Consider the following 23,948-nt stretch of genomic DNA (forward strand, 5'->3'; position numbering starts at 1 on the left):
TTGCATTCCCACCAACAGTGTAAGAGGGTTCCCCTTTCTCCACACCCTCTTCAGCATTTATTGCTTGTAGACTTTTGGATAGCAGCCATCCTGACTGGCATGGAATGGTACCTCACTGTGGTTTTGATTTGCATTTCTCTGATAATGAGTGATGTTGAGCATCTTTTCATGTGTTTGTTAGCCATCTGTATGTCTTCTTTGGAGAAATGTCTGTTTAGTTCTTTGGCCCATTTTTTGATTGGGTCATTTATTTTTCTGGAGTTGAGCTTCAGGAGTTGCTTGTATATTTTTGAGATTAATCCTTTGTCTGTTTCTTCATTTGCTATTATTTTCTCCCAATCTGAGGGCTGTCTTTTCACCTTACTTATAGTTTCCTTTGTAGTGCAAAAGCTTTTAAGTTTCATTAGGTTCATTTGTTTAGTTTTGCTTTTATTTCCAATATTCTGGGAGGTGGGTCATAGACGATCTTGCTGTGATTTATGTCGGAGTGTGTTTTGCCTATGTTCTCCTCTAGGAGTTTTATAGTTTCTGGTCTTACATTTAGATCTTTAATCCATTTTGAGTTTATTTTTGTGTATGGTGTTAGAAAGTGTTCTAGTTTCATTCTTTTACAAGTGGTTGACCAGTTTTCCCAGCACCACTTGTTAAAGAGGTTGTCTTTTTTCCATTGTATATCCTTGCTCCCTTTGTCAAAGATAAGGTGTCCATAGGTTCGTGGATTTATCTCTGGGCTTTCTATTCTGTTCCATTGATCTATATTTCTGTCTTTGTGCCAGTACCATACTGTCTTGATGACTGTGGCTTTGTAGTAGAGTCTGAAGTCAGGCGGGTTGATTCCTCCAGTTCCATTCTTCTTTCTCAAGATTACTTTGGCTATTCGAGGTTTTTTGTATTTCCATACAAATTGTGAAATTCTTTGGTCTAGTTCTGTGAAAAATACCGTTGGTAGCTTGATAGGGATTACACTGAATCTATAGACAGCTTTGGGTAGAATAGCCATTTTGACAATATTGATTCTTCCAATCCATGAACACGGTATGTTTCTCCATCTGTTTGTGTCCTCTTTGATTTCTTTCATCAGTGTTTTATAGTTTTCTATGTATAGGTCTTTTGTTTCTTTAGGTAGATATACTCTTAAATATTTTATTCTTTTTGTTGCAATGGTGAATGGTATTGTTTCCTTAATTTCTCTTTCTGTTTTTTCATTGTTAGTATATAGGAATGCAAGGGATTTCTGTGTGTTAATTTTATATCCTGCAACTTTACTATATTCATTGATTAGCTCTAGTAATTTTCTGGTAGAGTCTTTAGGGTTTTCTATGTAGAGGATCATGTCATCTGCAAACAGTGAGAGTTTCACTTCTTCTTTTCCTATCTGGATTCCTTTTACTTCTTTTTCTGCTCTGATTGCTGTGGCCAGAACTTCCAACACTATGTTGAATAGTAGTGGTGAGAGTGGGCACCCTTGTCTTGTTCCTGATTTTAGGGGAAATGCTTTCAATTTTTCACCATTGAGGGTGATGCTTGCTGTGGGTTTGTCATATATAGCTTTTATTATGTTGAGGTATGTTCCTTCTATTCCTGCTTTCTGGAGAGTTTTAATCATAAATGAGTGTTGAATTTTGTCAAAGGCTTTCTCTGCATCTATTGAGATAATCATATGGTTTTATCTTTCAATTTGTTAATGTGGTGTATTACATTGATTGATTTGCAGATATTAAAGAATCCTTGCATTCCTGGGATAAAGCCCACTTGGTCATGATGTATGATTTTTTTTAATATGTTGTTGGATTCTGTTTGCTAGAATTTTGTTAAGGATTTTTGCATCTATGTTCATCAGTGATATTGGCCTGTAGTTTTCTTTTTTTGTGGCATCTTTGTCTGGTTTTGGAATTAGGGTGATGGTGGCCTCATAGAATGAGTTTGGAAGCTTACCTTCATCTGCAATTTTCTGGAAGAGTTTGAGTAAGATAGGTGTTAGCTCTTCTCTAAATTTTTGGTAGAATTCAGCTGTGAAGCCATCTGGTCCTGGGCTTTTGTTTGCTGGAAGATTTTTGATTACAGTTTCGATTTCCTTGCTTGTGATGGGTCTGTTAAGATCTTCTATTTCTTCCTGGTTCAGTTTTGGAAAGTTATACTTTTCTAAGAATTTGTCCATTTCATCCAAGTTGTCCATCTTATTGGCATAGAGCTGCTGGTAGTAGTCTCTTATGATCCTTTGTATTTCAGTGTTGTCTGTTGTGATCTCTCCATTTTCATTTCTAATTTTGTTAACTTGGTTCTTCTCTCTTTGTTTCTTAATGAGTCTTGCTAATGGTTTGTCAATTTTGTTTATTTTTTCAAAAAACCAGCTTTTAGCTTTGTTGATTTTTGCTATGGTCTCTTTAGTTTCTTTTGCATTTATTTCTGCCCTCATTTTTAAGATTTCTTTCCTTCTGCTAACCCTGGGGTTCTTCATTTCTTCCTTCTCTAATTGCTTTAGGTGTAGAGTTAGGTTATTTATTTGGCTTTTTTCTTGTTTCTTGACGTAAGCCTGTAATGCTATGAACCTTCCCCTTAGCACTGCTTTTACAGTGTCCCATAGGTTTTGGGTTGTTGTGTTTTCATTTTCATTCATTTCTATACATATTTTGATTTCTTCTATGATTTGTTGGTTATTCAGAAGCGTGTTATTTAGCCTCCATATGTTTGAATTTTTAACAATTTTTTTCCTGTAATTGAGATCTAATCTTACTGCACTGTGGTCAGAAAAGATGACTGGAATGATTTCAGTTTTTTTGAATTTTCCAAGACCAGATTTATGGCCCAGGATGTGATCTATTCTGGAGAAGGTTCCGTGTGCACTTGAGAAAAAGGTGAAGTTGATTGTTTTGGGGTGAAATGTCCTATAGATACCAATTAGGTCTAGCTGGTCCATTGTGTCATTTAAGGTTTGTGTTTCCTTGTTAATTTTCTGTTTAGTTGATCTATCCATAGTTGTGAGTGGGGTATTAAAGTCTCCCACTATTATTGTGTTACTATTAATTTCCTCTTTCATACTCGTCAGTGTTTGCCGTACATATTGCGGTGCTCCTATGTTGGGTGCATATATATTTATAATTGTTATATCTTCTTCTTGGATTGATCCTTTGATCATTATGTAGTGTCCTTCTTTGTCTCTTTTCACATCCTTCATTTGAAAGTCTATTTTATCTGATATGAGTATTGCGACTCCTGCTTTCTTTTGGTCTCCGTTTGCATGAAATATTTTTTTCCAGCCCTTCACTTTTAGTCTGTATGTGTCTCTTGTTTTGAGGTGGGTCTCTTGTAGACAGCATATATAGGGGTCTTATTTTTGTATCCATTCAGCCAATCTTTGTCTTTTGGTTGGGGCATTGAACCCATTTACATTTAAGGTAATTATTGATAGGTGTGGTCCCGTTGCCATTTACTTTGTTGTTTTGGGTTCACGTTTATACAACCTTTCTGTGTTTCCTGTCTAGAGAAATCCTTTAGCATTTGTTGAAGAGCTGGTTTGGTGGTGCTGAATTCTTTCAGCTTTTGCTTGTCTGTAAAGCTTTTGAATTCTCCTTCATATATGAATGAGATCCTTGCTGGGTATAGTAATCTAGGTTGTAGGTTATTCTCTTTCATTACTTTCAGTACGTCCTGCCATTCCCTTCTGGCCTGAAGAGTTTCTGTTGATAGATCAGCCGTTATCCTTATTGGAATCCCTTTGTGTGTTATTTGTTGTTTCTCCCTTGCTGCTTTTAGTATTTGTTCTTTGTGTTTGATCTTTGTTAATTTGATTAATATGTGTCTTGGGGTGTTTCACCTTGGGTTTATCCTGTTTGGGACTCTCTGGGTTTCTTGGACTTGGGTGGCTATTTCTTTCCCAATTTTATTAGAGAAGTTTTCAGCTATTATCTCCTCGAGTATTTTCTCATGGCCTTTCTTTTTGTCTTCTTCTTCTGGAACTCCTATGATTCGAATGTTGGGGCGTTTCACATTGTCCCAGAGGTCCCTGAGGTTGTCCTCATTTCTTTAGATCCTTTTTTCTTTTTTCCTCTCTGCTTCATTTATTTCCACTATTTTATCTTCTACCTCACTTATCCTATCTTCTGCCTCCGTTATTCTACTCTTTGTTCCCTCCAAAGTGTTTTTGATCTCATTCATTGCATTATTCATTTTTAATTGACTCTTTTTTATTTCTTCTAGGTCTTTATTAAACATTTCTTGCATCTTTTCAATCTTTGTCTCCAGGCTATTTACCTGTAACTCCATTTTGTTTTCAAGATTTTGGATCATTTTTATTATCATTATTCTAAATTCTTTTTCAGGTAGATTCCCTATCTCCTCCTCTTTTGTTTGACTTGGTGGGCATTTTTCATGTTCCTTTACTGTTGGGTATTTCTCTGCCTTTTCATCTTGTTTAGATTGCTGTGTCTGGAGTGGGCTTTCTGTATTCTGGAGGTCTGTGGTTCCTTTTTATTGTGGAGGATTTACCCAGTGGGTGGGGTTAGACAATTGGCTTGTCAAGGTTTCCTGGTTAGGGAAGCTTGCGTCAGTGTTCTGGTGCGTGGAACTTGATTTCTTCTCTTTGGAGAGCAATGGAGTGCCCAGTAATGAGTTTTGAGATGGGTCTATGTGTTAGGTGTGACCTTGGGTAGCCTGTATGTTGACGTTCAGGGCTATGTTCCTGCATTGCTGGAGAATTTGCGTGGTATGTCTTGCTCTAAAACTTACTGGCTCTTGGGTGGTGGTTGGTTTCAGTGTAGGTATGGAGGCTTTTGGACGGTCACTTATTACTTAAAGTTCCATGTAGTCAGGAGTTTTCTGGTGTTCTCAGGTTTTGGGCTTAAGTCTCCTGCCTCTGGATTTCAGTTTTATTCTTCCTGTAGTCTCAGGACTTCTCCAACTATACAGCACTGATAATAAAACTTCTAGGTTAATGGCAAAAAGATTCTCCGCCGTTAGGGATACCCAGAGAGGTTCACAGAGTTATATGAAGAAGAGGAGAGGGAAGAGGGAGATAGAGATGAGCAGGAGGAGAAAAAGGGGGACTCAAGAGGAGAGAGATCGATCTACGCAGTTCTCTGTTCCCAAAGTGTTCTCCGTAGCCCAGACACCTACAAAGGTTCACAGAATTGGATTGGGAAGAGAAGGGGAAAGGAGGAAATAGAGGTGTTCTGAGGTAGAAAACAGAGAGTCAAGATTGGGAGAGAATAATCAACACACTCCTGAATAAAAATGGGAACTGAATTTCGGTTTAAAAATAGGGCTTCTCTTCTCTTTTTTGTAAGGTTATAGTGTATTGAAAATGAAAATTAAGGAGTAGTAGAGGAGTACTAGAGGACTTTAAAAGAAATAAGAGAAAAAGAAAAATAGAAAATAGAGGAGAAAAAGGAAAGAAAAAAAAAGAAGAAAAAAAAAAAGAAAGAAAAAAATTTTTTCCCTAATTAAAAAAATCATAAAAATCTATGAAAATGAATGTTAAGGAGTAATGGGGGAGTAATAGGGAATTTTAAAGGAAAATAAAAGAGAAAAAAGAAAAAATAAAAAAAAATTTTTTTTTCTTACTTAAAAAAAAAAAAAAAGTAAAAATATATCTAGGAATTTCTCTGGAGCTGTTGCGGTCAATGTGGGTTTGGCTCAGTTTCGGATAGCTCCTCGTTCCAGCTTACACTTCTCGATATCTACAGGCCCCTTCCGGTGTAGTCAGTGTTTCCTAGAGGGATTTTAATCTGTTGCACCGGTCCCTTCTGAAGCGGTTCCCTTTGTTTATTTGGCTTCTATTTGCCGGTCTCTTCAGAGCCTCATTTCCGCCCTGACACAGGCGGGCGGAGGTGGACTCTTATTCAGGTAGCTAGTTCCGTTGCTCTGCAGGGAGGGGCTGGTGCTGCAGGGAGGGTCTGGCGCTGCTTTCTCGGTCTGCGCTGCTCAGGCTCCCGGCCGCTCCATATAGAGCGCGCCCCGCGCTGCGTGTGGTTCCAGCCCTCGGGTGTTCCACAAAAGTGCAGAGCAAAAAGCTGCGCCTGCTCTCTGTGCCTTCCCCGTCAGAGCGGTCCAGGCAGCCAGGGGCTTGATGGGCACACTCTCCCCAGGTGTGGCGCGCCCACTCCCTTCCGCGGACCCAGTTTCAGTTTCCGCTGGCGCCAGTCGGGTGCGTGCGCCTTCTGCCCTCCGCATCCCCAGCCCCAGTCCCCGCCCGCGCTGGTCAGGTGCCTGCGCCCTGTGTCTCGCTGCGACCTTCCCCTCCCCCTTGCCTCTTGCCTCCAGCGGGGCTGGGCCGGTCCGCAGCCTGCGAGCTCTTCTCTGGACTTTCTCGGTCCCTTTGTTCTGTGAACAGCCGGCAGTGTGTCCGGGCTGGTTAATTTTCTCTCTCTCTCTTTTGCTCTCCCACAGTTTAAGTTGGCAACTCACAGAAGCTCCCTCCGATTGTCCTCAGGGCACTCAGGCCTGGACCCTACCCCAAGCGCTGCTGCCCAAGACTCCCTTCCCGGGACAGATCTCCGTCCTTAGCTCTTTTGTCTCACTTTTTATCTTTTATATTTTGTCCTACCTCCTTTCGAAGACAATGGGCTGCTTTTCTGGGCGCCTGATGACCTCAGCTAGCGATCAGACGTTGTTTTGTGAAGTTTGCTCTACGTTCAGTTATTCTTTTGATGAATTTGTAGGATAGAAAGTGGTCTCCCCGTCCTACTCCTCCGCCATCTTGGCTCCTCCCCCTATTTTTTTTTTCTATTGAAGTATAGTTGATGTACAATGTTTGTTAGTTTCAGGTGTGTGGCAAAATAATTCATATATATGTATATACACACACATTTTCAGATTCCCCGACCTTATAGGTTATCAGTATATTCAGTATTGTTCCCTGTGCTATGCAGTAGGCCCTTGTTGGTCATCTATTTTACCAACACTATGCTATATACTACTGTGTACACATATGTGTACACCATATATGTGTACACTATATGTGTATGTGTACACTACATACTAGTGTGTACATTTTGGTCCCCAACTCCTAGTTTATCCTCTTCGCCTATCCCCTTTAGTAGCCATAATTTTGTTCTCTACATCTGTGGGTCTGTTTCTGTTTTGCGTATAAGTTCATTTGTATTATATTAAATTCCACATTTAAATAGTATCATATGATTTATGGTTCTCTGACTTAGTATGATAATCTCTAGATCCATCCATGTTGTTGCAAATGGCATTGTTTCATTTTTTTATGGCTGAATAATATTCCATTGTATATAGATATAGATATATATGCATGCACACACACCACATCTTCTTTATTCATCTGCTGATAGACATTTTGGATTGCTTTCATGTCTTGGCTATTGTAAATAGTGCTGCAGTGAACATTGGAGTGCATGTATCTTTTTTAGAAAGTGTAATTCATGGATTATTTTTAATGTATTTTTTATAACCAGGATGTCTGTTTTGCTTGTATTATGAATAGAAAGATGACAATTTGGTTAAAAAAAAAGTGCACTTATCCTTTTCTCTATTCTTTTAGTTCTTATATCCAATCCCCCAGTTTGAGTGGACTTTTCTCAGGATTGATTGAGTCAGGAAATACCAGAATGATTGAATTAGTTGCTCACAAAGAAATAGCCTGAGAGATTTAAAAATAAAACTGACCAAAAATGAAGCTTAAAAAAATCTTTTTTAACATAAGGTGGTATGGTAAACACCATCAGAGAACTTTGACGTCTCCAAGGAGAGTTACTATGGATGAAGAAAAAGGAACAGCACCAAAGGGAAGGGGTGAAAGCCTACCAGTCGTCCTTGGCTACTGCTGCTTTCCTCTCTGCCTGTGCAGATCCTGAAGTCTGCTTTCTCAACAGGGCTTCCCTGGTAGCTCAGCTAGTAAAGAATTAGCCTGCAATGCAGGAGACCCTGGTTCAATCCCTGGGTCAGGAAGATCACCTGGAGAAGGGAATGGCTACCCACTCCAGTTTACTTGGGCTTTCCTGGTGACTCACAAGGCAAAGAATCAGCCTGCAATGCAGGAGACCTGGGTTCAATCCCTGGGGTGGGAAGATCCCAGACGCTCAGAAGTCCCTGAAGAGCTCCTCTATTTGGAGGAGATTCAGAAAAACTTTGAGAAAAGGATGTCTGGTGATCTAACATAAACCCTTAACAAGGGGATGGACTGGATTAAATGCTATAAGAGTTACAGTAACAAGAGACAGACTGGCATTGGTTAGGTTGTCTGCTCTATTTCCTTTACTTCTAATTAACTGTGACAACTCCACAAATAAAATATTAAGCTTCAAACATATCTAAATCTTGGAGAGTCATTCTTGTGTCAGCAACTTTTGAATTTCAAGCAGTGGATTTTAAAAGGTAATTTCAGGGGTTAATATTTTGAAGATGGAGAATTTGAGGCTATTTATTATGTTTACTTTTCTTTAAACTCTCTACTCCCTGATTTATATAGTACAATTGAATTCTAGTTCTTCCCTCTTTCCCTGAATGCTAGTTATGTTCCCTTGCTCCTCATCAGAACCCACCTCAGTATATTTCTCCTGGTTCTATCTTTGGCAACTCATCTTGCACTAAATACTCTATCTTGACTTTTGAAGTCAAGACGGTACCATGATTTGAGGGAGTAACATTGAAGCATATACATTACCGTATGTGAGATAGATAGCCAGTGGGAATTTTCTGTTTGATGCAGGGAACCCAAAGCTGGTACTCTGACAACCTAGAGGGTGGGATGGGAGAGGAGATTAAAGAAGGAGGAGGTTGTTGTTACTTTTCAGTTACTCAGTCGTCTCCAACTCTTTATGACTCCGTGAACTCAGCATTCCCGGCTTCTCTGTCCATCTCTCTCCCTGAGTTTGCTCAAACTCATGTCCCTTGAGTCAGTGATGCCATCCACCTATCTCATCCTCTGTTGCCTGCTTCTCTTCCCCTTAATTTTTCCCAGCATCAGGGGCTTTTCCAGTGAGTCAGCTCTTCCCATCATGTGACCGAAGTATTAGAGTTTCAGCATCAGTCCTTCCAATGAATATTCAGGACTAATTTCCTTTAGGATTGACTGTTTTGATCTCTTCACAAGCCAAGGGACTCTCAAGAGTCTTCTCCAGCACCACAATTCAAAAGCATAAATTCCTTGGCCCTCAGCCTTCTTTATGGTCTAACTCTCACTTTCATACATGACTATGGGAAAAACCATAGCTTTGACTATAAGAACCTTTGTCAGCAAAGTGATGTCTCTGCATTTTAATACACTGTGCATGTTTTTCATAGCTTTTCTTCCAAGGAGCAAGCGACTTTTAATTTCATGGCTGCAGTCAACATCTGCAGTGATTTTGGAGCCAAAGACAATGAAATCTGACACTGTTTCCACATTTCCCACATCAATTTGCCATGAAGTAATAGGACTGGATACCATGATCTTGGTTTTTGAATGTTGAGTTTTAAGGAAATGTTTTCACTGTCAAAGATGGAGGGGATACACACACACACACACACACACACACACACATACACACACCCACACCTATGGCTAATTCATGTCTGTATGGCAGAAACCAACACAATATTGTAAAGAAGTTATCCTCCAATTAAAAGTAAAATAAAATTTAAAAAAAACTATCTTAGGAGTTCAACCTTATTTCATGGATTGAACTAGTATCCATATACTATAAGAATTCTATATGAAAGAAAACAGCTTTCTAAAGAACATTTCTTACACTAACAATGTCCGTTTATAACAGAAACTAGAAATACAGCTCTTTATGGCTTTCTACAGTATGGAAATCCTACAGGTTTTATTTGTATCTATATTTATCCAGAAAGCATTTTACTTACCCCTTGTTTAATTCTGCTGTAAATGAGTACAGAGAGAATGAAGAACCTATAAACTCTCTTCATCATGATGGATGACCTGCCAACGTCCAGTTTACAAAGTTACTTTCAGAGGTATACTATAGCAGAACCACATGGCAATGCTATTTTGGTCTTTATTTAGGTGAAAATATTTTATTGTCTTTTAAATTCAGAATCTATATTATTATTACTGAAACTAAATTTTAACACACTTCAAATATTAAAATGTATAAAACTTTTATAAAAAAGTAAAAACCTAGGTGTATAAAAACAAGCTTTGTGGATAAACTAGGATAAGGTCTAGACTTTTCCTGTCTGCCCACACTGGTGGCTGAGGTGGTAATTCAGAGCTTGGGTTTTGGTGATTTTGGGGTGATCCTCCTAGATCTGCCTGCCTGTGATGTCCTATATGATCTCTGTCAATATTATAGGGAGCTTTCCAGGTGGTGCAGTGGTAAAGAATCTACCTGCCAATGCAGGAGACGCAAGAGACTTGGGTTCAATCCCTGGGTTGGAAAGACCCCTTGAAGTAGGAAATGGAAACCCACTCCAGTATTCTTGCCTGGAAATTTCCATGGACAGAGGAGCCTGGTGGGCTACAGTCCATGGGGTTGCAAAGAGTCAGACACGACTGAGCACAGCACAAGATGTTATAGAGACTAGAGAACTAGAGAGGGCGTGGTAGGGGTGGGGAGCAGGGAGAGGAAGTGAGGAGGGAGGCCTCAGATGAAGGCACAGGAGGGAGAAAGATGGGAGAAGGGTGAAGAAGGAGGAGAGAGGACAAAAGGGAAGGAATTAGGAACAAGATACTTCTAAGTATTTTTCTCATACTTTTTCAAATAAACCCGTGTCTTATTTGATAACTTTGAGGAGTTTTTTTTTTTTTTAACACGAGTTTCTTGTTTGGTTGGTTAATTTGCATTTTTGTGTGTTTATTGGTTTATTTTATTTCATTTAAAGAATTTTAAGAGTTTTTTTCATTCTGCGAGACTTTAAGAAGCATTCCCTGACACCCATTTAATGAGAGTCATTTATGTTCCACTATGCTTGCCCTTACTTCTGTCACAGCACTTATGACTTCATTTGTTTATCATGTCAGTTGTCACCAGAAGGGCAAGGACTGGTCTGTTGTTTTTGTTTGTTTGGTTTTTGTTTTTAATGACATGCATTTGCCAGAAAATAAACTTTTCTATAAACCAGAATCCTGCACATGAAAATTCTTAGTACACAATATTATATATCAAGAATGTAAGGAAAGTACAAAAATATGAGAGTATTTCTTATACAAAAATATGAGAGCAATTCTACTTCTTAAGAACATGTGGGCATAAATATGGCTCATTAAAGGATGTGCTCAAATGATTTCCCTTTGATTCTCCCTTTGAAACACTCCCTAATTGATCACACATTTGCTGAACCACTCGGCTAGATAGTTAATACTTAGAAACTGGGGAATTTTTTAAGAGTTAGCAGAACATCTGGAAGCTGTGAAAATTGTGATTTTGAATGAATTTCTAACTATACATTCTTTTTGCTTTGCTCAAAAGTGTTTGTTCCCATATTGTCACAGTTGTCTCCAATTTCTACCAAACCTGAACATCACAAAATTTTACCCATAGCACTCTTACTCCCCACAGAAACTTAGAAACTTAAATGTTGGTCTTTCCTGCTTGTCTCGAGCCTATGTCTGAGTCCTGGAATTTATTAGTTTCTCCTGCAAACTATTTATATGGAATGGTAAACAATAGGGTCCTACTGTATTATACAGGGAATTATATTCAACATCCTGTGATAAACCATGATGGAAAAGAGTATGAACAAGAATGTATATATATATATATATATTTTTATATAATATATATTTTAATATATTTATATTTATATATTTATTTATATATTTTATATTTATTAAATTTATATATTTAATATGTAAATATATAAATAATATATAAATATAGAATTATAATATATATTTCTATATATATATATTACTGAATCACTTGCTGTATAGCAGAAATTAACACAATGTTGGAAATCAATTGTGCTTAAATAAAATAAATTTTAAAGAAGCAAAGAGAGTAGCAACAGAAAAGTTTCAGAAGCAAGAAATCTCTGCTAGGGGCATTGGCTACGCTTGGCTGTGGCTGGCCCTTAAAGCAGTAGGATTGAGTGTTGCAGCAGCACTTATCAAATCTGTGTTGAATGAAGGAATAGAGAGAAATGAGGCTGGCAAGACAAGGAGGAACAAAATATTAAGAAACCTTTTAAGTTATGCTAAAGAGTTTGGACTTCATCTTGACAATTTGGGGAGTCCATTGAAAAGAATGGTAGGCTGAGGGGAGCTGGAATAGGAAAGAGGTATGATCAGGCTTTTATTTTAAATTTCCTGTTTTGATGTTACCATCAATAATTATATGGGTACGAGTAGGGGCAGGGAGCCCATAAATGAGGTTCTGGCTGTAATCTAGATCTTAGTAACCCAAAATGTGGTCCTGGAAAAACAGCATCATCTGTATCAGCCGGAAGCTCATTGGAAATGTAGAAGAAGGTCACAGCAAAACTTCTGAGTTAGATTTCACATTTTGATAAGTTTAGCAAGTGATTTGAGTTTGTATTAAAGTTTCAGCTACACCAATGTAGACTTTATTATGTTCGTGGTAGCCAGGCTAAGAAAAAAAGGGAATATTTGAGAGGTATTTCACTGAAACAGTCCTTTAGACGTTGTGAATTAATGAATGAGAGGGAGGAGAGCTGGGTAGATGTGTCTCTAAGTGAAGAAAAGGTTTAGGGAAAGATCTGGTATTGATCTCTTGGGCCTGTACTTTAAAAAATTGATTTGTAATTATTCACAGAAGTAATAAAATTGTTACATGGCTAATCTCTGCTCTGAAAACTATAGCCAGGGGAATGCTTAGAATTATAACATAGGAAATATCATGGAGTTAAAAGGCTCTATAGCTAGCACTTTTTAGATTACATCCTACCTCAAAGTTTCTCTTTATGACAACCTATCAGCCTGAGACAATACTTTGTTTTAGTTCAATTTAGCACGAGTCTAGCAGATCAGAGGTGGAGAGGGAAAGGAGGTTACAAGAGAGAGAGAAACACACACGGAGCCAAATAGAGAGTCCAAATCCTCCCCCCACAAAAAACTTCATGGAAGTACTAGCATTTGAGTTGGATATTGAAAGAAGAACCTGATTTGACTAAGTAGAGATAAGATAAATGGAAGTGAACACAGAGATCTGTTTGTCATCAGCAGGTGAACAGTGTATGAACAGAACAGACTGGTTAAGTTGGGGCACTGGGAGTGTAGGAAATAAGGCTGAAAACATAAATATTGATCAAGGTGTGGCAGAACTTAAGAGCCAAGCTAAGGAGCATGGTTTGACTTAGCTGGGAATGGGAAGCTATGAGAGGTGATTTTCAACTGTTGGCTACCATTGGAATCATCTGGGAAGTCTTAAAAACACCAGTACCTGAGCCCCATCCCCGTTAACTCTAATTCAGTTGTTCTGGATTGTAGCCAAAGCATCAGGATTTTTGAAAGCTTTCTCATGTGATTCTAAGATCAGCCAAGCCTGAGAACTAGTGCACCAGGGCACTAAAGGACTTTGAAGAAAGTAGTGATATTACCAGGGACCAGTTTGTGCTCTCTTTGTGTCTCTGGGAAACCAGTACGTAGTTTACAGCAATCTGTTTCTGTTTGTTCGTGTTTTATAAAGCTGCACTCCTGAAGACCCATAGGACTGTTTGAACAGGGAGCCGTGGGTGTCAATCCTGAATTCAATGAAACATGGTCTTCTCCTTTTGACCGTTTGAAGTTATGGCTTTAATATGATTGTTAAGGGAAAAAAAAATTGCTGTGTTGCCTCTTCCCAGAAACCAGCTCTGCGTAGCTCTGAAATAAGTTTTTATTCGGTGTTCTTTATTCCACCCTTTATGTCTGCTCATGACAGAGAAATGGCAAGAATTGCCAGGTTTTAGAATGTATAATCTCCTCAGGTATTTTTTAAAAGTCAGTAGGAATCCCCACTTTTCCCTCGCCTACCTTCCCATTTAGCCCTACATTCTAAGAAATGTGTTGTTTGTACTGAAGTATCCATGGCAGAGAAACCTCCTGTCATAAAATGTGTATATTCCTCATAGATTATCAATTGGAAATTTGATAATGAAAAGTTTTCATACTGAATTCTAGAACCATCAGTGTCACATTGGGTTATTCCAATAGTATTCTATACCAGTAGTATGAAGGACTTATTTTTTACCTTATGTATGTGCTTTATATACTTTCAACTACATTATCATATTTACTATTCAACAACTCCACAAGGCAGGTCTTATCCCCATTTCACAGATGAGAAGAATGAGATTTAGAGGGATTTTGAAGTGACTTGTGCAAGGTCATAGAGCTAGTAGATGGCAGAATGAAATTAGAGTGTAGCACAGTTATTCTGCTTCCCTTTGTGTTCCTCATATTATTCATATTTTATGTTTTAAGGAGTTGGCACATGTCTAAGGAGTTTCCTTCTGTTACATCAGTCTCAGGAATTTAGGACACTTAAACATTCCTGTTTCTTTTAATATATTTTTAGATTATATTAAACCCTTTAAAAATTTCATATACATTTTCAACACATGTGCCTTGTAACTAATGAGATAGGTTAATTTGCTATGTTTGACAAATCCTTGACTTATATTTATTTCTTAAATCTCAGAGGGTACCTTGTATTTACTATATACTAAATTTTCTGGGAGTCCATTCATTTTGCAGTTTTCATTCCTATCACTTTTTAGCCTCTAGCTTTCAGACTGATCTTTTTGAATCTACAACTACACCTTTTCTTATGCCATTCCATTATTCTGATTTATCATATTGGATCTCCTAATGGTTTATTTTACAAAACACATTTTGAGAATCTGTTATGTGTCAAGAACTTTGGGAGTACAATGATCAGTATGATTGCAAGGTTTTTTTTTTTCCCAAATTGACCCTCAGTTTATGGAGGTCAATGACAAGTGCCTGATGAAGTTCAGGAGAGGCTACAGTGTTCTGTGTATGAGGTGTTGATAAGGTTTTATGTCCAGTATTCATCCTGACTATACCCATTTCTTGACCTTATTGGTTGTCACATTGTATAGCTTCAATAAATAGACTCCAATGCACTTTAGATAATTTCTTATATGAAATAAACAGATCAAACCTATTGTAAATCTTACTTATAAATCTGACAAGTTTAATTTTTATTTGTTCTTTAATGAATATTTATTTTTCCATATTAAAACAATTTGTCATTGTATCTGCTGACATAGCCTTGTTATATCTTACTTGGGATTTATCTCCATCTGCATAGAATTCAGTTGTCTACAATATGGCACTGTACTCTCACTTCCAAATCATAACCATTTGCAAAACATTCAGTAAGACAGATCTCAGCACTAGTATTCTTCATGTATCAGTTTTGCTGAGTGGGCACTGAGATTTCTGTGCCGGATAAAATATGATTCAGAGTGACAGACGTTCAGGGAAAAAATTGTTTTAGGTTATAGTTAAACTAGAGAGTAGATTTGAGGTTTGCAAAAGTCACTGACTGACTAAAAATAACCATTACAATAAGTATTTACTAATTTTTAAGATAAATATAAATGAGTATCTCAAATCTGTCATTGCTATATAAGATCTACCATTGCATTTTGGCATAGTGGAACCTTCCTACATTCTACAGGTCAGAGCTCCTGATGACAACAATTTAGAATCAGAATTTTGGCAAGAAACGTGGAAACCTTAAAGTTTCAAAAAAGTTTAGTAGAGTCTTTGATATTCAAGAAAATATTCCTTGAGATTCATTTCTGGTAATCAGAGTAATTTCACAAGTTGAACTGCAATTCAGAGGAGGTGCTATTATGCCTCGCACTCTAATCACAACTCCCTAAGTCACATCAGATTCACAGACTGCCACTTCTCTAAGATTCTGATACTGAGGTTCTTTTACCGGTGCCAACTCTTCCAGGCTTCTGTCCTCTCTGAGCTTCTCTTTCATCCCAGCAGCCCACCCAGTCATTTAGCCCATCCCACACTGGCCCTGCCTATTGACTTCTTCTTAGTTTTCATGGTCAATCTTCATCCACAAGGTTCTCCCATCAATGTGGTATAGAGATACTCAAAATCAGATTCTGACTTCCAGTCCTTAGTTCTGGTCCTAGTTTTGCCAATAATTACTATGAGATCTTACTTATTCCCTCATGAAGTAAGGTAAGGTTTCCCTGGTGGCTCAGATGGTAAAGAATCTGCCTGCAATGCAGGAGACCTGGGTTTGATCCCTGGAGTTGGGAAGATCCCCTGGAGAAGGGAATGGCAACCCACTCCAGTATTCTTGCCTGGAGGATTCCATGGACAGAGGAGACTGGTGAGCTATGGGGTTCATGGGGTCACAAAGAGTCAGACACGACCAAGAGACTAACACACACATGAATGTATCACTGTCTCTTCATTGTGAAGTGAGAGTTGCATAAAATAGTCTGTATACTTCTTTTTAGCTCTAAATATTTTGCTTTTCTGATTAAGTACAGACAGAGTAAAGGGGAGTTACAATTGCAAAAGAAGTGTATATTCTACTAATTTTTGCAGCTTTTTAATTTTCAGTTTTAATGTAACTGTAGTGGCTGAATTAAGTCTCTCTTCCAACTTTCCCTAGCATTCATCTGATTGGATGTATTGATGAATGACAGGAAAGTTAGTAAAGAGAAGTTTAAAGTTTAGCATATTAGGGAATTGCTTTATTATATCAGTTAATAATGTGGATGTAAGTAACATCCTGCATGAGAAAATGTAGAATGTTTTCAGCAAATCTTAATTCAGGTTAAATTTAAATATACACATTGCATGAAATTGGGGAATCATCCTTGATGAAGGGCTGTGACACCTTGATCCAGCTTAACTAGCCAGCTCATCCCCCAGTTGTGCTATAAACATTGCTACCTCTTTGACCACTAAAATGCTTTCTCTTCTCCTTTTTTCCACTAGTTTAATGTTCTGACTAATCTTCAAGACCTCTCTTGAGTTCTAGTTGTTTTGCTGTTGTTATTCAGTCACTAAATTATGTCCAACTCTTTGTGACCCCATGGACTGGAGCACGCCAGGCTTCCCTGTCCTTCACCATCTTCCTGAGTTTGCTCAAACTCAAGTCCATTGAGTTGATGACACCATCCAGCCATCTCAGTCTCTGTCACCCCCTTCTCCTCCTGCCCTCAATCTTTCCCAGCATCAGGGTCTTTTCCAATGAGTAAGCATTTTCCTTCAGGTGGCAAAAGTATTGGAGCTTCAGTATCACTTCTTCCAATGAATATTCAGGATTGATTTCCTTTAGGATTGACTGGTTTGATCTCTTTGCTGTCCAAGGGACTCTCAAGAATCTTCTCCAGCACCACAGTTTGAAAGCATCAATTCTTCAGCATCAATTCTTCTTTATGGTCCACCTCTCATATTTTGGAAGAGATTATTTTCTGGCATCCCAAGCCCAGAATAGCCTCTTGTTCCTTTGAATTTCAAGAACACAATTTTCTACTCCAATTATTTTGTTATCATTTATTTTTATTTATTGCTAGATGAATGTATCCTGTCTTTCCAACTAGATTTTAAGTTTATTGTAGAGGACCATGTCATGGCACTTTTCTCTTCTCAAAATCTGGCTCAGTGCCCAGCACAAAACATCACCCAACAAAAGCTTATTGGTGGTAATAGCAAATAATTCCATGAAAATCACTTAAATATTCTTGACAGCATATTATTTAAAAGATATATTGCCTGCCTCTCCTTTGACAAGAACATCATATCTTCATTCATAATGAAACTAGCCTTGTGGCCCCAAACACCAACTAATGGATAAGCAGAAGCTGAGTTGATTGAAGGTTTGCTGTGGACATGAACGTGTTTAGTAACTGTCTAAATGATTGTCTTCATCCTTCCAGTCTGTTAAAATACCACAGACTGTGTAGCTTATAAATAGCAGAAAATTATTTCTCACAGTTCTGGAGGCTAGAAGTCCAAGACTGGCATGCCAACAAGGTCTGGGGAGGGCTGTCTTCCAGGCTGCAGACTGCTGCCCTTTCACTGTGCTGTCCCATGGCACAAGGGGCTAGGGATCTATTATAAGACACTAATTCTATTAATAAACGCTCTACCTTTGTAACCTGATCACCTCTCAAAGGCCCCCACCTCCTAATGCTATCAACTTTGGGAGTTAGGATTTCAACATACGAACTTGGGAGGAACACAAATGTTCAGGCCATAGCAATGGCCAACACTGATAAGCTAGTAGATATCACAGAACTTTTGTGTGGTTTTTAATCCTGGAGGTATTACACATTACCAAGACCCCTAACTGTATATCTGTCTCTGTGATTAAAAAGAAAATACAGAAGAATTATAGCTTATGTTGCTCAAGATTGCACAGCTAATAAGAGAGAGAGCTGGGATTTGAACTTCGCCTAAGTTCAAGCGAAGAGACACCTGACTCCTGAGTATAAAGCTAATATGCCATGAAATAAGTTGGTTCTCTATATTCTATAATGACTAGCTAGATATGAATGAGTGAAACGTGTTTTAATTAAAGACATTTGAGTATTTGGTGGCTTTTCCAAATGAGAATGAATGCCACATGAGAGCTAGAAAACCCTTGTGAGGAAGTGCATTCTGCCAGCTCAAGGTCAGCCTGTGATACTCAGTTCCTTTCCAGTCTTTAAGTTATTTTCCATTAGCGTGAAAGCAGAAGCAGGAGCCTGGCTGAAGTGAAGAAGGCCTTTCATCTTCCAAGGCAGGGGGACCACTTGGGAAGGCTGGCTGATGAGAGCTGCGGGGGAGCTGAGCCATTTTAAAAACACATGAAAGTAAGAGCTTAAAGAAAGAATTTTTATGAGGATGGCAAAGTTGAGGGTGTATGCTTATGCACGCATGCAGGAAACGTGGGTTAAAACTGATCAGTGATTAAAATTCCTTAGACCTTTAAAATGCAAATGATTTGAAAAATGCCATGTTTTTGAAAAGTAAGCACTCTCATTTATGGGAGCTACACCATGGTACTTAGTTCTAGATAGTATCTCAAGCTGAAATCCACTAGATAAAACTATTGCCTACTGGAGCTTGGGAAAGAATTCCATTGATTTCTCACCCCTACCTTTTTGTCCTTAAAAAGTGATGGGGCAACTAAAATTTTCCTTTTTTTTTTTTAAATTGTAGGAAAATTGTTTTGCAATGCTGTGTTGGTTTGTGCTGTACAACAACAACGCAAAGGAGTCCTAATTATACATATTCCCTCCTTCTTGAGCCTCCCTCCCCTCCCCCATCCCATCCCTCAAGGCCATCACAGAGCCTAAACTTTTCTTCTCTCACCCTTTGTGCCAAAATGGCGCAAATGCCCCAGTGAAAATTTCGAAGCCAGTGTCACAGCAGTAAATTCCAATTCACTGTCCTGGTTTTTTGGAGATTGAAGTCAGGCGCACATATTTTCAATGACACCCATGTTTCCTTTGTCCTTCTCAAGTCCATGCTTCTGCTTTCTCTCACTAACACATGCTGCCAGCCAGGTTCTTCAACATGAATAGTGCTGATTCCGATTCTCTCACTGGGACCCTCTAATTACAAGGCTAAGTCTGAAGAGTCGCCTTATTTTGGCACTCAGGGTGGTGACGCAAGATTTAATTCTCTCCTCGGGCTATCTAATTAATGAAACGCTCTAATTTTTGTCAGGATACATTCAGCAGGGGTTTAAATAACTAGTTCTCAAAGAGCTCTATTTTGCTATTGTCAAAAGCTGTTCTGTAAATCTGCTAAAAATATCCCAGGATACAGTAAAGGGAATGCACAGCTTCCTCCCCTTGTGAGGATATGGTGAGTTCCTTTTACTTTTGACTGTTTTAAATATATGTCAAGAAGTGTGGGAGGAAGGAGGAATGAAATTTTTGGCACCAAAAAAATACAGGGCTCAAGTGACTAAAGATGTACCTTCCTTATCTACAGGGATGGGAGAAAAAGAGTTTAAAATTTCTGGGCTCATTCTTTCTTCTTTTTTTCTTTCTCTCCTTTATTAAGTCTGCATTTTCTACCAAAACAGATGAATTTCACTGCAAAACAAATTCGTTGGTGTTGTAATCTTCTAATAAATTAAATAGAGAATTTTCCTTTTGTTTTTTTTTTTAAATTCCACCATGATGAACAATCAGGGATAAGAAATCCAATAGATTGGTGTGACAAGAAACAGAAATTATACCTTAGATATCAAGAAATAGACCATTATTTTAAAAACATCTCCATAATGCAAAGATTCCCAAACCTCAGTTATGATCCACTTACAGACTGACATACTCTGTAGAACTGCAGTGAAACAGTGTTTTGCATCTCTGGTTCACTGCAATGAAATTTGGCTCATGTGTCTTAGAAAAAAGTTATCTTAGGAAAAGAATTCATTAATTCTATGAGTATTTATGAAGCATTTTATATGTGCCAGACAGTGAAATTTGGCTCATGTATTCTTTTTATTTTATTTTCAAAAATTAATTTATTCACTGAATATTTACTGAGCATTCTATGTAATAGATAATATTCCAAGTGCTCAGAAGCAGGAGGGAAAGAAAGGCAAAAATCTCTTTATAGAGTGCATGTTATAGTTGGGGAGACAAACAGATAAATTGGCAAAATATACATTACATGAAATAGTGACAAGTGCTGAGGAGAAAATTAAAATAGGGGAGGGGGAATATGAAGTGTCCTGGGAAATGACAATTTTAGAGAGGGTGGCCAGAGAAGCTTTTGTTGAGGAGTTAGCATTTACTTAAAAACTGAAAAGAAGTGAATCTGATAAAGGGGGAAGTATGTTCCAGGCAGAGGGCCAGTGCAAAGGCCCTCTGAAGTAAGGGCACGTAGGCAGACTTGAGACACATGAAGGAGACCAATGTCTGGAGCGAAGTAAGAAGAGAGGAGGGCTTGATCATGGAGGGGTTTACACATCATTATGAGGACTTTTTCTTTTGTTCAGAATAAGGTGAGATTTTTGAGTAAAGGAAGATTTAAGACAGAGGAACGACATGATCTAACAAGTTGTTAACAAGAGGCTCTGGGAGCTGTTCTGAGAGTAAGGTGAAGGAGAGGCAAAAAGAAAAGCAGGGACCCAGGTTAGAGATTGTTGCAGTGATCCCGATGAGAGATGATGATGCCTTGGACCAGGGTGGTATCAAGGAAAATAGGATGTAGACAAATTTTGGAGATATTTTGGTGCTATAGATGACAGTATCTAACGGTGCCCAGAATGATATATGAGACGGAGAATCAAGATTGACTACAGCAACTAGAAGGATGAGGTTGCATTTACAGAGATGGTCAGGAATGTGAAAGGAACAAGTTTAGGGAGAGATGTCAGCTCAGTTTTGGACATGTTTTGAACAAAGTTGAGAGGTTCCTGTAAGACGGTTGAGTGAGATATCAAGTCTGATGTTCAGGGGAAAGTTTTGCTTCAGAGATAAATACATTATCTCCAAAAGGCATAGTGTTGGACAAGATCTCTAAGGGGATGAGTATGGCTGGAAAAGAGAGGACTAAGGACTGAGTCCTAGGGCACATCTACACTTTGACTTCAGGGGGATGAAGAGACACCAAAGAAAGAGACTCAAAAGTAGTGACTAAAGATGTAGGAGGAGAGACAGGCAAGTGTGGTGGGCTAACTAGGGTTCTCTGTGTAGAGGCCAAGATAGAATTAAACATACAAATATTTTATTAGGGGAAATGCCTACCAGAGAAAGTGGAGGAGGGAGCTACATAAGGCTGGGACAGCTGACAGACTGCCGTGCTAGTCTGACCACAAGCGAAGTAGTTGTGGGGGAGTGGAGGTTGAACAGCTGTGGTTTAAAGTGGGTTCAGCAAGGCCACTGGGAAGTTCTCAAGTCAGAGGCAATTGTCCGAGTGGTGCTGCTTTCCTAGGAATGGTCCTGCCTTGATTTCCCCACCATAAGCAGCCATTTGGAGGCTTGGCCTCACACTGTACGATTATGACAAGGGATTTCATAGGCAATAGCTGGGGGTCCTTGGTATTAATTAAGCTCCCTCTAGTTGGAGTTAATGTTTTCACACCCATCAAAGATGGTGACACAATTACTTCTGTGATAAACAAACCTAAACCTTTGTGTCTTAAGCCGACCATTTATTACTGTACATCAAGGCTGTGTGAACTGACAGCTCAACTAGGTGGTTATTGCTTGATACCACTCATCCAGTTGCAATCAGATCTTAGCTGGATCTGCACTCATTGAAAGCTTGGCTGGACTGAAATGCCAAAATGGGCTCTATTTTTTTTTTTTAAGAAAATTTTATTTTTAAAAAGTTATTTATTTTTAATTGAAAGAACATTGCTTGCCAATATTGTGTTGGTTTCTGCCATACATCAACATGAATCAGCCATAGGTATACATATGTCCTCTCCCTCCTGAAACTCCCTCCCGCAGCCCACCCCACCCCATCCCTCTAGCTTGTCACAGAGCTCCAGTTTGAGCTCCTTGAGTCATAGAGCAAATTCCCATTGGCTATCTGTTTTACATATGGTAGTGTATATGTGTAACCACACGTTTGGTACCTCAGTACTTTTTCCTTGTGGCCCCCTGGGCTTTTTACATGGCACATCACTGCTCCTAAGAGGCAGAAGAAAGAAAATACCGCTTCTGTTAAAGCTTCGGTCTAGAGCTTAAAATGTTATTTCCATTAGTCAAAATATATTCTATTAGTCAAAGCATTGACAAGTTAGGCTAGATTCAAGGGGATGGACAAATAGATACCATTTCTCAGTGGGGGAGTGGCATGCATGTACAGGAAGAATAAGAATTGATCACAGTTATTTTTGAAGATAAGCTATCATACCAACTGAAAATATTTGAATAGAGGAAAGGATATCAACTATGGCAAATACCATTAAGAGGTCATTAAAAATGAGGATGAGATGTATTTAGCAATGTAACCTTAAGAAGATATTCCCTGTAATGGTATAGGTAAAAGTGACTGAAGAGAATTGAAGAGTATAGAAGGATGTATATATATTTTTTTAAGAGTTCTTTGTAAATGAAATGAGAAAAATGAGACAGCTGCAGAAACAGGATGAAGGATCAAGAAAGGGTTATTTTAACCTGTGAGAAATAGTGTTATGTGTATGGTCATGGTGATGATCCAGCTGAGGGGACGGGAATTGATGATAAAAAAGAAAAAGGAAATATTGTTAAATATTTTCCTTAAGCAAGCAAAAGAGGGTTGAACAAATGTATAAGAGGAGGATTTGGCCTTAGGTGTAAGGACAGCATATGTATACAGATGCAGGTAGTTGGGTAGATATCATTGGAGAACTAGGGAATTTCTCTTCTGATTATGTTTCATTTCTCAGTGAAATAGGAAGCAAGGTAATCAAAATGAATAGGGATGAGAGAATACTTGACATTTTGAGGAACCAGGAGAGGCATGAAAGGCATCCAGAGAGTGGGAGAAGGGATTGGTTAGGAGTAGAATGATTACTGTACAATCTTAGGAGGCCTCTGAGGTTTATGAATTTACAGGATGACCAGTCAACATAGATCTATGTTTTACTCATGCATATTCATCAGAACATAAACTAGTCATGGACTAGTGGGAGAGATGGATTTAAGTTTAGTTGTAGTTTAGCCAAGGGAATAATACAAAGCTAGAGAGAGATCCCTGGGTTCCCAGGTGGCACCAGTGGTAAAGAACCCACTTGCCAATGCAGGAGACATAATAAGAGATGAGGGGTCGATCCCTGGGTTGGGAAGATCACCTGGATGGCATGGCAACCCACTCCAGCATTCTTGCCTGGAGAATCCCATGGACAGAGGAGTCTGGCTGGCTGCACCCTAGTGGGTTGCAAAGAGTCGGACACAACTGAAGAGACAGCATGTGTGCAGAGAGAGCTATGTAGACACATGCAAAGGGATGATCATAATAATTGAGGCATGGAGTTTAAGATGTTGACTTTGATCACTAGCTTACTGTCCCTTTCAAAATGCTATACTTTTGTGTTTGTAGCTTTTAAACTTTTCCCAGTGTTTTGTATTCCTTCTTTTATTCAGTGCACTAAAAC

The sequence above is a fragment of the Dama dama genome, chromosome 18 (genome assembly GCF_033118175.1).
Source record: "Dama dama isolate Ldn47 chromosome 18, ASM3311817v1, whole genome shotgun sequence".
In the NCBI taxonomy this organism is placed as follows: Eukaryota; Metazoa; Chordata; class Mammalia; order Artiodactyla; family Cervidae; genus Dama; species Dama dama.